The 10,322-nt window shown below is 42.9% G+C and overlaps 2 non-coding genes and 1 pseudogene across 2 annotated transcripts; all 3 read left to right on the top strand.

Moving 5' to 3' along the window:
• The first annotated feature begins 690 nt into the window (after positions 1-690).
• LOC140276249 (U2 spliceosomal RNA) lies at positions 691-819 on the top strand (annotated as a pseudogene).
• Positions 820-1,230: 411 nt separating this feature from the next.
• Positions 1,231-1,344, top strand: LOC140276406 (U5 spliceosomal RNA). The gene has a single exon (XR_011909003.1). It is a non-coding gene; the product is annotated as a U5 spliceosomal RNA (small nuclear RNA).
• Positions 1,345-1,619: 275 nt separating this feature from the next.
• LOC140275966 (U2 spliceosomal RNA) lies at positions 1,620-1,807 on the top strand. The gene has a single exon (XR_011908663.1). It is a non-coding gene; the product is annotated as a U2 spliceosomal RNA (small nuclear RNA).
• Positions 1,808-10,322: the final 8,515 nt, after the last annotated feature.

The following is a 10,322-nucleotide window of genomic DNA, read 5'->3' as shown; positions in this document are numbered from 1 at the left end:
ACATACAAGAACCTATACCCCAGCCGGCATTGCTCCCTGCCTATTTTCCTACAACTCACTATGTGTGCGCACACCTTTATTCACAAAATCTTCAACTTATACTCTTTTACCGAAGCTGCTACAGCTCGATTGGCCAAATACCCTTAGATCCTATTTCGGTGAATTTGACATCTGCCTTGCATGTAACAGATTAGCGGTTTAGCAGTTTTAATTTAGTTTGAGTGAAGGAATTCATTTTATAGCAAAATCCGAAATCGTGAAGAACTCATTGAAGTAAGCTTATTCTCGGATTCCTGAATCTTTAGATTTGCTCTTTCTTTTACTGCAAAGTACAACGTTGAGCAGCACTAATGAGTTGTTTCTATTTTTGGCAGGCTTTACCTTTGCGGATGAAGCCCTTTCTGTCTGTGCAAAAGAAATCTTGTTACTGTGCAGAGTGACTTCTCTGAGTAGAGTCGCCTTACTTGTTGCGACTGTGCCGATGTTCGAAGCTGGAGTGCAAAGTTGTTGCTTGAATGGTGCTCGCTGGAGCGTGCGGTAGTGTAAAGTTATACCATTTAAAAGGGCTGAAGAGTGCTCAGTGCAGCGGGTGGGCGGAGGTGCAAAGTGACACTATGGCCATAAAAAGAACACCGCTACAAGTGCGCATTGTGCCAGGAAGGGCCCTCGGACGTGAACCAGTGGACAGTTATCGCTTCTCGGCCTTTTGGCTAAGATCAAGTGTAGTATCTGTTCTTATCAGTTTAATGTCTGAGCTTGCTCCGTTCACTCCAAGCATCGACCCGGTACTGCAGTGCCGCTGGGAACGGTGCGCTCTCCTCTGCTCTTGTGAAAAAGCAAACAGCGGTGCAGGATGGAAGTTTCAGGGAGCCCAAGATGAAACTTTCTTTTAATCTGCTGAGAAAAGAGAGTGAATGCAAAGCAGACTTTAACACGGCTCTGGGAGCGAGCTGAGTGCGGGCTAACCGGGAGAATTGCTTGAAAGAAACGCGACACCGAATGAGCGGTCAGAACAAAGCCTCAATACGGTGTTCCCGTGTTGTTTGTGGCTGCCTTGTCTTTTGCACAGAGTAAAAGACAAGGCAGCCATCGAATAGGGCCCGATTGTTCCTACTTGGTCAGCCGAGGAGCAAGGGGGGGGAGCAAGCGTCTCAACCAAGCAAAGCTCACCATGGGGAAGGTGGCTATGCCAACTAGCCTGATGCCCTGCTCCCGCAGTGACGGATAATCGTACTCTGGTTTCTCTTCATAATGTACAAGTCTTTCGCCTTTTACTAAAGACTTCCGTGGAGAGCAGCACTAATGAATTGTTTCTATTTTTGGCAGGCTTTACCTTTGCGGGTGAAGCCCTTTCTGTCCGTGCAAAAGAAATCTTGTTACTGTGCAGAGTGACTTCTCTGAGTAGAGTCGCCTTACTTGTTGCGACTGTGCCGATGTTGCTTGAATGGTGCTCGCTGGAGCGTGCGGTAGTGTAAAGTTATACCATTTAAAAGGGTTGAAGAGTGCTCAGTGCAGCGGGTGGGTGGAGGTGCAAAGTGACACTATGGCCATAAAAAGAACACCGCTACAAGTGCGCATTGTGCCAGGAAGGGCCCTCGGACGTGAACCAGTGGACAGATATCGCTTCTTGGCCTTTTGGCTAAGATCAAGTGTAGTATCTGTACTTATCAGTTTAATATGTGATATGTCTATGCAAGGACTACATATTAAATTGATTTTTATCAATAGGAGTTGAAAAAGGAGCTTGCTCCGTTCACTCCAAGCATCGACCCGGTACTGCAGTGCCGCTGGGAACGGTGCGCTCTCCTCTGCTCTTGTGAAAAAGCAAACAGCGGTGCAGGATGGAAACTTCAGGGAGCCCAAGATGAAACTTTCTTTTAGTCTGCTGAGAAAAGAGAGTGAATGCGAAGCAGACTTTAACACGGCTCTGGGAGCGAGCCGAGTGCGGGCTAACCAGGATAATTGCTTGAAAGAAACGCGACACCGAATGAGCGGTCAGAACAAAGCCTCAATACGGTGTTCCTGTGGTGTTTTTATAAAATGCGGTGAAAATAAAGGTGTGAATGCCCCATGGAAAACTAAAAGGTGGAGCGGAAGTGTTCGGCTGCAAGAAGGTGTGAACGTCCGACCATAGTTGGTAAAAAGCAGTTAAGAAAAGGTTCGAATATCCAACCAAACATAATCAAAAGTGGGAGCAGAGCTGGTCGACTGCAAGTAGGTGTGAATGTCCACCCATAATTCCTGAAAAATGGGTAAGAAAAGGTGCGAATGCCCAACCATACATCATCAAAAGAAGAACTGGATGTGTTCTGCTATAAGAAGGTTTGAATGTCCGACCATAGTTTGTAAAAAGTGGATAAGAAAAAGTTCGAATGCCCGAACATACACCATCAAAAGAGGGAGCGGAGGTGTTCCGCTGTAAGATGCTGCGAATGTCCGACCATAGTTGGTAAAAAGCGGGTAAGAAAAGGTTAAAAAACCCGACTGTACACAATCAATAGCGGGAGCGGAGTTGTTCGGCTACAAGAAGGTGTGAAAGTCCGACCATGGTTTGTAAAACGCGGGTAAGACAAGGTGTGAATGCCCGACAATGTATGATCAAAAGAGGTAGCAGAGTTGTTCGGCTGCAAGGTCTAAATTTCCAACCATAATTTGTAAACACCGTTGAAGAAAAGCCTCGAAAGCCCGACTATACACCATCAAAAGCGGGAGCGGAGGTGTTCAGCTGCAAGAAGGTCTGAATGTCCACCAATAATTACTGAAAAATGGGTAAGAAAAGGTGTGAATGCCCAACTATACATCATCAAAAGCAGAAGTGGATGTGTTCGGCCACAAGAAGGTTTGAATATCCGACCATAGTTTGTAAAAGGCGGGTAAGAAAAGGTTCGAATGCCCGAACATACACAATCAAAAGAGGGAGCGGAGGTGTTTCGCTGCAAGAAGGTGTGAATGTCCGAGCATAGTTTGTAAAAAGTGGGTAAGAAAAGGTTCGAATGCCAGAACATACACCATCAAAAGGGGGAACGGAGGTGTTCCGCTGTAAGAAGGTGTGAATGTCCGACCATAGTTGGTAAAAAGCGGGTAAGAAAAGGTTAAAATACCCGACTCTACACAATCAATAGCGGGAGCGGAGTTGTTCGGCTAAAAGAAGTTGTGAAATTCCGACCATGGTTTGTAAAAAGCGGGTAAGAAAAGGTTTGAATGCCAAAATATACACCATCAAAAGCGGAAGCCGAGGTGTTCGGCTGCAAGTAGGTGTGAATGTCAGATCATAATTTGCAAAAAGCTGATGAGAAAGGTGTGAATGACCGACAATAATTGCTGAAAAATGTGTTAGAAAAGGTAAGAATGCCGGACCATTCATCATCAAAAGCGGGAGAAGAGGTGTTCGGCTGCAAGAAGCTGTGAATGTCCAGCCACAATTACTCAAAAACGGGTAAGAAAAGGTAGTATTGCCAGACCATAAATGATCAAAACAGGGAGCGGAGGTGTTCCGCTGTAAGAAGGTGTGAATGTCCGACCATAATTGGTAAAAAGCGGGTAAGAAAAGGTTAAAATACCCGACTGTACACAATCAATAGCGGTAGCGGAGTTGTTTGGCTACTAAAAGGTGTGAAAGTCCGACCATGGTTTGTAAAAAGCGGGTAAGAAAAGGTGTGAATGCCCAACTATACATCATCACAAGCAGAAGTGGATGTGTTCGGCCACAAGAAGGTTTGAATGTCCGACCATAGTTTGTAAAAGGCGGGTAAGAAAAGGTTCGAATGCCCGAACATACACAATCAAAAGAGGGAGCGGAGGTGTTTCGCTGCAAGAAGGTGTGAATGTCCAAGCATAGTTTGTAAAAAGTGGGTAAGAAAAGGTTCGAATGCCAGAACATACACCATCAAAAGAAGTAGCGGAGGTGTTCCGCTGTAAGAAGGTGTGAATGTCCGACCATAGTTTGTAAAAAGCGGGTAAGAAAAGGTTGAAATACCCGACTCTACACAATCAATAGCGGGAGCGGAGTTGTTTGGCTAAAAGAAGGTGTGAAAGTCCGACCATGGTTTGTAAAAAGCGGGTAAGAAAAGGTGCAATTGCTGGACAATGTATGATCAAAAGAGGGAACGGAGGTGTTCAGCTGCAAGAAGGTGTGAATGTCCACCCATAATTCCTCAAAAATGGGTAAAAAAAGGTGCGAATGCCCAACCATACAACATCAAAAGCAGGTGTGAATGTCAGATCATAATTTGTAAAAACCTGATGAGAAATGGTGAGAATGCCCGACTATACACCATCAAATGCGGGAGCGGAGGTGTTCGGCTGTGAGTAGGTGTGAATGTCCGACCATACTTGCTGAAAAATATGACAAAGCAGTTTTCACTTGGTTTGAGTGAAGGAATTCATTTTATATCAAAATCCGAAATTGTGTAGAACTCGTGGAAATAAGTTTATTCTCGGATTTCTAAAGGTTTAGTGTTGTTCTTTGATATACTGCAAAGTAATACTTTCTTTTTTGTTGAAACTGATTCAGACATGGATAAATATGAAGGACAAAGCAGTTTTAACTTGGTTTGAGTGAAGGAATTCATTTTATATCAAAATCCGAAATTGTGTAGAACTGGTGAAAAGAAGCTTATTCTCGGATTACTAAAGGTTTAGTGTTGTTCTTTGGTATACTGCAAAGTAATACTTTCTTTTTTGTTGAAACCTATTCAGACATGGATAAATATTAAGGACAAAGCAGTTTTAACTTGGTTTGAGTGAAGGAATTCATTTTATATCAAAATCCGGAATTGTGTAGAACTCATGAAAAGAAGCTTATTCTCGGATTCCTGAAAAAAATTAGTGTTATTCTTTCCTATCCTGCAAAGTACTACGTTCTTTTTTGTTTAAAGCTATTTAGACATGGGTAAATATGAAGGACAAAGCAGTTTTAACTTGGTTTGAGTGAAGGAATTCATTTTATATCAAAATCCGAAATTGTGTAGAACTGGTGACAAGAAGATTATTCTCGGATTCCTAAAGGTTTAGTGTTGTTCTTTGGTATACTGCAAAGTAATTCTTTCTTTTTTGTTGAAACCTATTCAGACATGGATAAATATGAAGGAAAAGGCAGTTTTAACTTGGTTTGAGTGAAGGAATTCATTTTATATCAAAATCCGAAATTGTGTAGAAATCGTCAATCGACGCTTATTCTCGGATTCCTGAAAATATTTAGAGTTGTTCTTTCCTATCCTGCAAAGTACAACGTTCTTTTTTTGATTAAAGCTATTTAGACTTGGATAAATATGAAGGACAAAGCAGTTTTAACTTGGTTTGAGTGAAGGAATTAATTTTATATCAAAATCCGAAATTGTGTAGAACTCGTGAAAATAAGATTATTCTCGGAATCCTAAAGGTTTAGTGTTGTTCTTTCCTATCCTGCAAAGTACAACGTTCTTTTTTTCTTTAAAGCTATTATGACATGGATAAATATGAAGGACAAAGCAGTTTTAACTTGGTTTGAGTGAAGGAATTCATTTTATATCAAAATCCAGAGTTGTGCATTATGGCAGCAGAATTGTAGTCTGCATACCTTTTATGCCAAACAGATTTGCCTTGCCAAGGGAAGTTTTATAAATGTTTATTGTTTATGTTTAAAATATATAAACTAGCAGAATAATTAATTCATCCGCCTGGTCCCTCCCACCCCGGAGAGGGCAGCCAGAGACTGGCTGCAATAGGCATCCCCGCAACCTGGGACCCAACACAGGGCAGGAGGGCCTTATGTTCACCAGGCTCAGGGCCCGCAGTCACCATATTCCGGGAGCTACTGTACCCACAGAAGGAACTGCTTTGTCCTTCATATTTATCCATGTCTAAATAGCTTTAAACAAAAAAAGAACGTTGTACTTTGCAGGATAGGAAAGAACAACTCTAAACCTTTTCAGGAATCCGAGAATATTTTCGGATTTTGATATAAAATTGAATTCCTTCACTCAAACCAAGTTAAAACTGCTTTGTCCTTGATATTTATCCATGTCTGAATCGGTTTCAACAAAATAGAAAGTATTACTTTGCAGTATACCAAAGAACAACACTAAACCTTTAGGAATCCGAGAATAAACTTATTTCCACGAGTTCTACACAATTTCGGATTTTGATATAAAATGAATTCCTTCACTAGAACCAAGTGAAAACTGCTTTGTCATATTTTTCAGCAAGTATGGTCGGACATTCACACCTACTCACAGCCGAACACCTCCGCTCCCGCATTTGATGGTGTATAGTCGGGCATTCTCACCATTTCTCATCAGGTTTTTGCAAATTATGATCTGACATTCACACCGGCTTTTGATGATGTATGGTTGGGCATTCGCACCTTTTTTTACCCATTTTTCAGGAATTATGGGTGGACATTCACACCTTCTTGCAGCTGAACACCTACTCTCTCGCATATGATCATGTGCGGTTTGATATTCGAAAATTTTCTTTCATGTTTTTTAGCAATTATTGATGGACATTGAGACCTTCTTGCAGCTGAACACCTCTGCTCCCGCTTTTGATTGTGTATAGTCGGGCTTTCGAGCCTTTTCTTCCCCGGTTTTTACAAATTATGGTTGGACATTCAGACCTTCTTGCAGCCGAAAACCTCCGTTCCCTCTTTTGATCATACATTGTCCGGCATTCACACCTTTTCTTACCCGCTTTTTACAAACCATGGTCGGACTTTCACACCTTTTAGTAGCCAAACAACCTCGCTACCGCTATTGATTGTGTAGAGTCGGGTATTTTAACCTTTTCTTACCCGCTTTTTACCAATTATGGTCAGACATTCACACCTTCTTACAGCGGAACACCTCCGCTCCCTGTTTTGATAATTTATGGTCTGGCAATACTACCTTTTCTTACCCGTTTTTGAGTAATTATGGCTGGACATTCTCAGCTTCTTACAGCCGAACACCTCTTCTCCCGCTTTTGATGATGAATGGTCCGGCATTCTTACCTTTTCTAACACATTTTTCAGCAATTATTGTCGGTCATTCACACCTTTCTTATCAGCTTTTTGCAAATTATGATCTGACATTCACACCTACTTGCAGCCGAACACCTCGGCTTCCGCTTTTGATGGTGTATATTTTGGCATTCGAACCTTTTCTTACCCGCTTTTTACAAACCATGGTCGGACTTTCACACCTTCTTTTAGCCGAACAACTTCGCTCCCGCTATTGATTGTGTAGAGTCGGGTATTTTAACCTTTTCTTACCCGCTTTTTACCAACTATGGTCGGACATTCACACCTTCTTACAGCGGAACACCTCCGCTCCCTCTTTTGATGGTGTATGTTCTGGCATTCGAACCTTTTCTTACCCACTTTTTACAAACTATGCTCGGACTTTCACACCTTCTTGCAGCGAAACACCTCCGCTCCCTCTTTTGATTGTGTATCTTCGGGCATTCGAACCTTTTCTTACCCGCCTTTTACAAACTATGGTCGGACATTCAAACCTTCTTGTGGCCAAACACATCCACTTCTGCTTTTGATGATGTATAGTTGGGCATTCACACCTTTTCTTACCCCTTTTCCAGTAATTATTGATGGACATTCAGACCTTCTTGCAGCTGAACACCTCTGCTCCCGCTTTTGATGGTGTATAGTCGGGCTTTCGAGGCTTTTCTTCAACGGTGTTTACAAATTATGGTTGGAAATTCAGACCTTGCAGCCGAACACCTCCGCTCCCTCTTTTGATCATACATTGTCGGGCATTCGAACCTTTTCTTACCCGCCTTTTACAAACTATGGTCAGACATTCAAACCTTCTCGTGGCTGAACACCTCCGCTCCCTCTTTTGATCATACATTGTCGGGCATTCGAACCTTGTCTTACCCGCGTTTTACAAACCATGGTTGGACTTTCACACCTTCTTGTAGCCGAAAAACTCCGCTCCCACTATTGATTATGTACAGTCGGGTATTTTAACCTTTTCTTACCCGCTTTTTACCAACTATGGTCGGACATTGGCACCATCTTACAGCGGAACACCTCCGCTCCCTCTTTTGATGGTGTATGTTCGGGGATTCGCACCTTTTCTTACCCGCTTTTTACAAACTATGGTCGGACATTCAAACCTTCTTGTAGCCGAAAACCTCCACTCCCTCTTTTGATCATACATTGTCGGGCATTCGAACCTTTTCTTACCCACTTTTTACCAACTATGCTCGGACATTCAAACCTTCTTGTAGCCAAACACATCCACTCCTGCTTTTGTTGATGTATAGTTGGGCATTCGAACCTACTTGTTGCCCGCTTTTCATTAATTATGGGCGGACATTCACACCTTGTCGCAGCCAAACACCTCCGCTCCCTGTTTTGATCATGTATGGTTGGACATTCGCACCTTTTCTCACCCGCATTTTGCAAACTATGGTCGGCCATTCACAGCTTCCTCTCCACCATACTTGTATGGTGGGATATTCACACCCACTTGCATCCGAAGACCTCCGCCCCCACTTTTGTTGATATTTAGTCGGTCATTCACACCTTACCCGTTTTCTTGCAGCCAAACACCTCTGATCTCGCTTTTGATGATGTAAGATTGGGCATTAAGACCTTGCTTTTCCTGCTTTTCACCAACTATAGACGGACATTCACACCTTCTTGCAGCCGAACACTTCCGCTCCACCTTTTAGGTTTCTATCACACCTTTTTTTTCACCGCATTTTATAGATTATGGTTGGAAATTCTCAACCACTCATCCGAAGACCTCTCCTCCCGCTTTTGTTAATATATTTGAACTTTAGTCAGACATTCACACCTACTTGCAGCCGAACACCACCTCTCTAGCTTTTGATGATGTATGGTCCGGCATTCTTACCGTTTCTAACACATTTTTCAGCAATTATGGTAGGACAGTCACACCTTCTTGCAGCTGAACACCTCCTCTCCCACTTATGATCATGTGCGGATTGATTTTCGAAAATTTTCCTTCATGTTTTCTAGCAATTAATGATGGACATTTAGACCTTCTTGCAGCTGAACACCTCCGCTCCCGCTTTTGATCATACATTGTCAAGCATTCGCACCTTGTCTTACCCGCTTTTTACAAACTTTTTGTCAAACATTCACACCTTTTTGCAGCCGAACACAGTTTTTTTCAGCCGAATTTGGGCATTCGAACCTTTTCATACCCACTTTTTACCAACTATGGTCGGACATTCACACCGTCTTACAGCGGAACACCTCCGCTCCCTCTTTTGATGGTGTATGTTCGGGCATTCGAACCTTTTCTTACCCGCTTTTTGCAAACTATGGTCGGCCATTCACAGCTTCCTCTCCACCATACTTGTATGGTGGGATATTCACACCCACTTGCATCCGAAGACCTCCGCCCCCACTTTTGTTGATATTTAGTCGGTCATTCGCACCTTACCCGCTTTTGGCAAACTATGGCCTTCTTGCGGCCAAAAACCTCTGATCTCGCTTTTGATGATGTAAGGTTGGGCATTCAGACCTTGCTTCACCTGCTTTTCACCAAATGTAGTCAGACATTCACACCTTCTTGCAGCCGAACACTTCCGCTCCACCTTTTAGTTTTCTATGGGGCATTCACACCTTTTTTTTCACCGCATTTTATAAAAACACCACAGGAATACCGTATTGAGGCTTTGTTCTGACCGCTCATTCGGTGTCGCGTTTCTTTCAAGCAATTCTCCTGGTTAGCCCGCACTCGGCTCGCTCCCAGAGCCGTGTTAAAGTCTACTTCGCATTCCGCACCTCCGCCCACCCGCTGCACTGAGCACTCTTCAGCCCTTTTAAATGGTATAACTTTACACTATCGCACGCTCCAGCGAGCACCATTCAAGCAACAACTTTGCACTCCAGCTTCGAACATCGGCACAGTCGCAACAAGTAAGGCGACTCTACTCAGAGAAGTCACTCTGCACAGTAACAAGATTTCTTTTGCACAGACAGAAAGGGCTTCATCCGCAAAGGTAAAGCCTGCCAAAAATAGAAACAACTCATTAGTGCTGCTCAACGTTGTACTTTGCAGTAAAAGAAAGAGCAAATCTAAAGATTCAGGAATCCGAGAATAAGCTTACTTCCATGAGTTCTTCACGATTTCGGATTTTGCTATAAAATGAATTCCTTCACTCAAACTAAATTAAAACTGCTAAACCGCTAATCTGTTACATGCAAGGCAGATGTCAAATTCACCGAAATAGGATCTAAGGGTATTTGGCCAATCGAGCTGTAGCAGCTTCTGTAAAAGAGTATAAGTTGAAGAGTTTGTGAATAAAGGTGTGCGCACACATAGTGAGTTGTAGGAAAATAGGCAGGGAGCAATGCCGGCTGGGGTATA

Source organism: Leuresthes tenuis, unplaced genomic scaffold, assembly GCF_036924035.1.
Source record: "Leuresthes tenuis unplaced genomic scaffold, fLeuTen1.0.hap1 SCAF_18, whole genome shotgun sequence".
Classification (NCBI taxonomy): domain Eukaryota; kingdom Metazoa; phylum Chordata; class Actinopteri; order Atheriniformes; family Atherinopsidae; genus Leuresthes; species Leuresthes tenuis.
The sequence above is the reverse complement of the archived record's forward strand: the minus strand, read 5'-3'. Positions and strand labels throughout refer to the sequence as shown.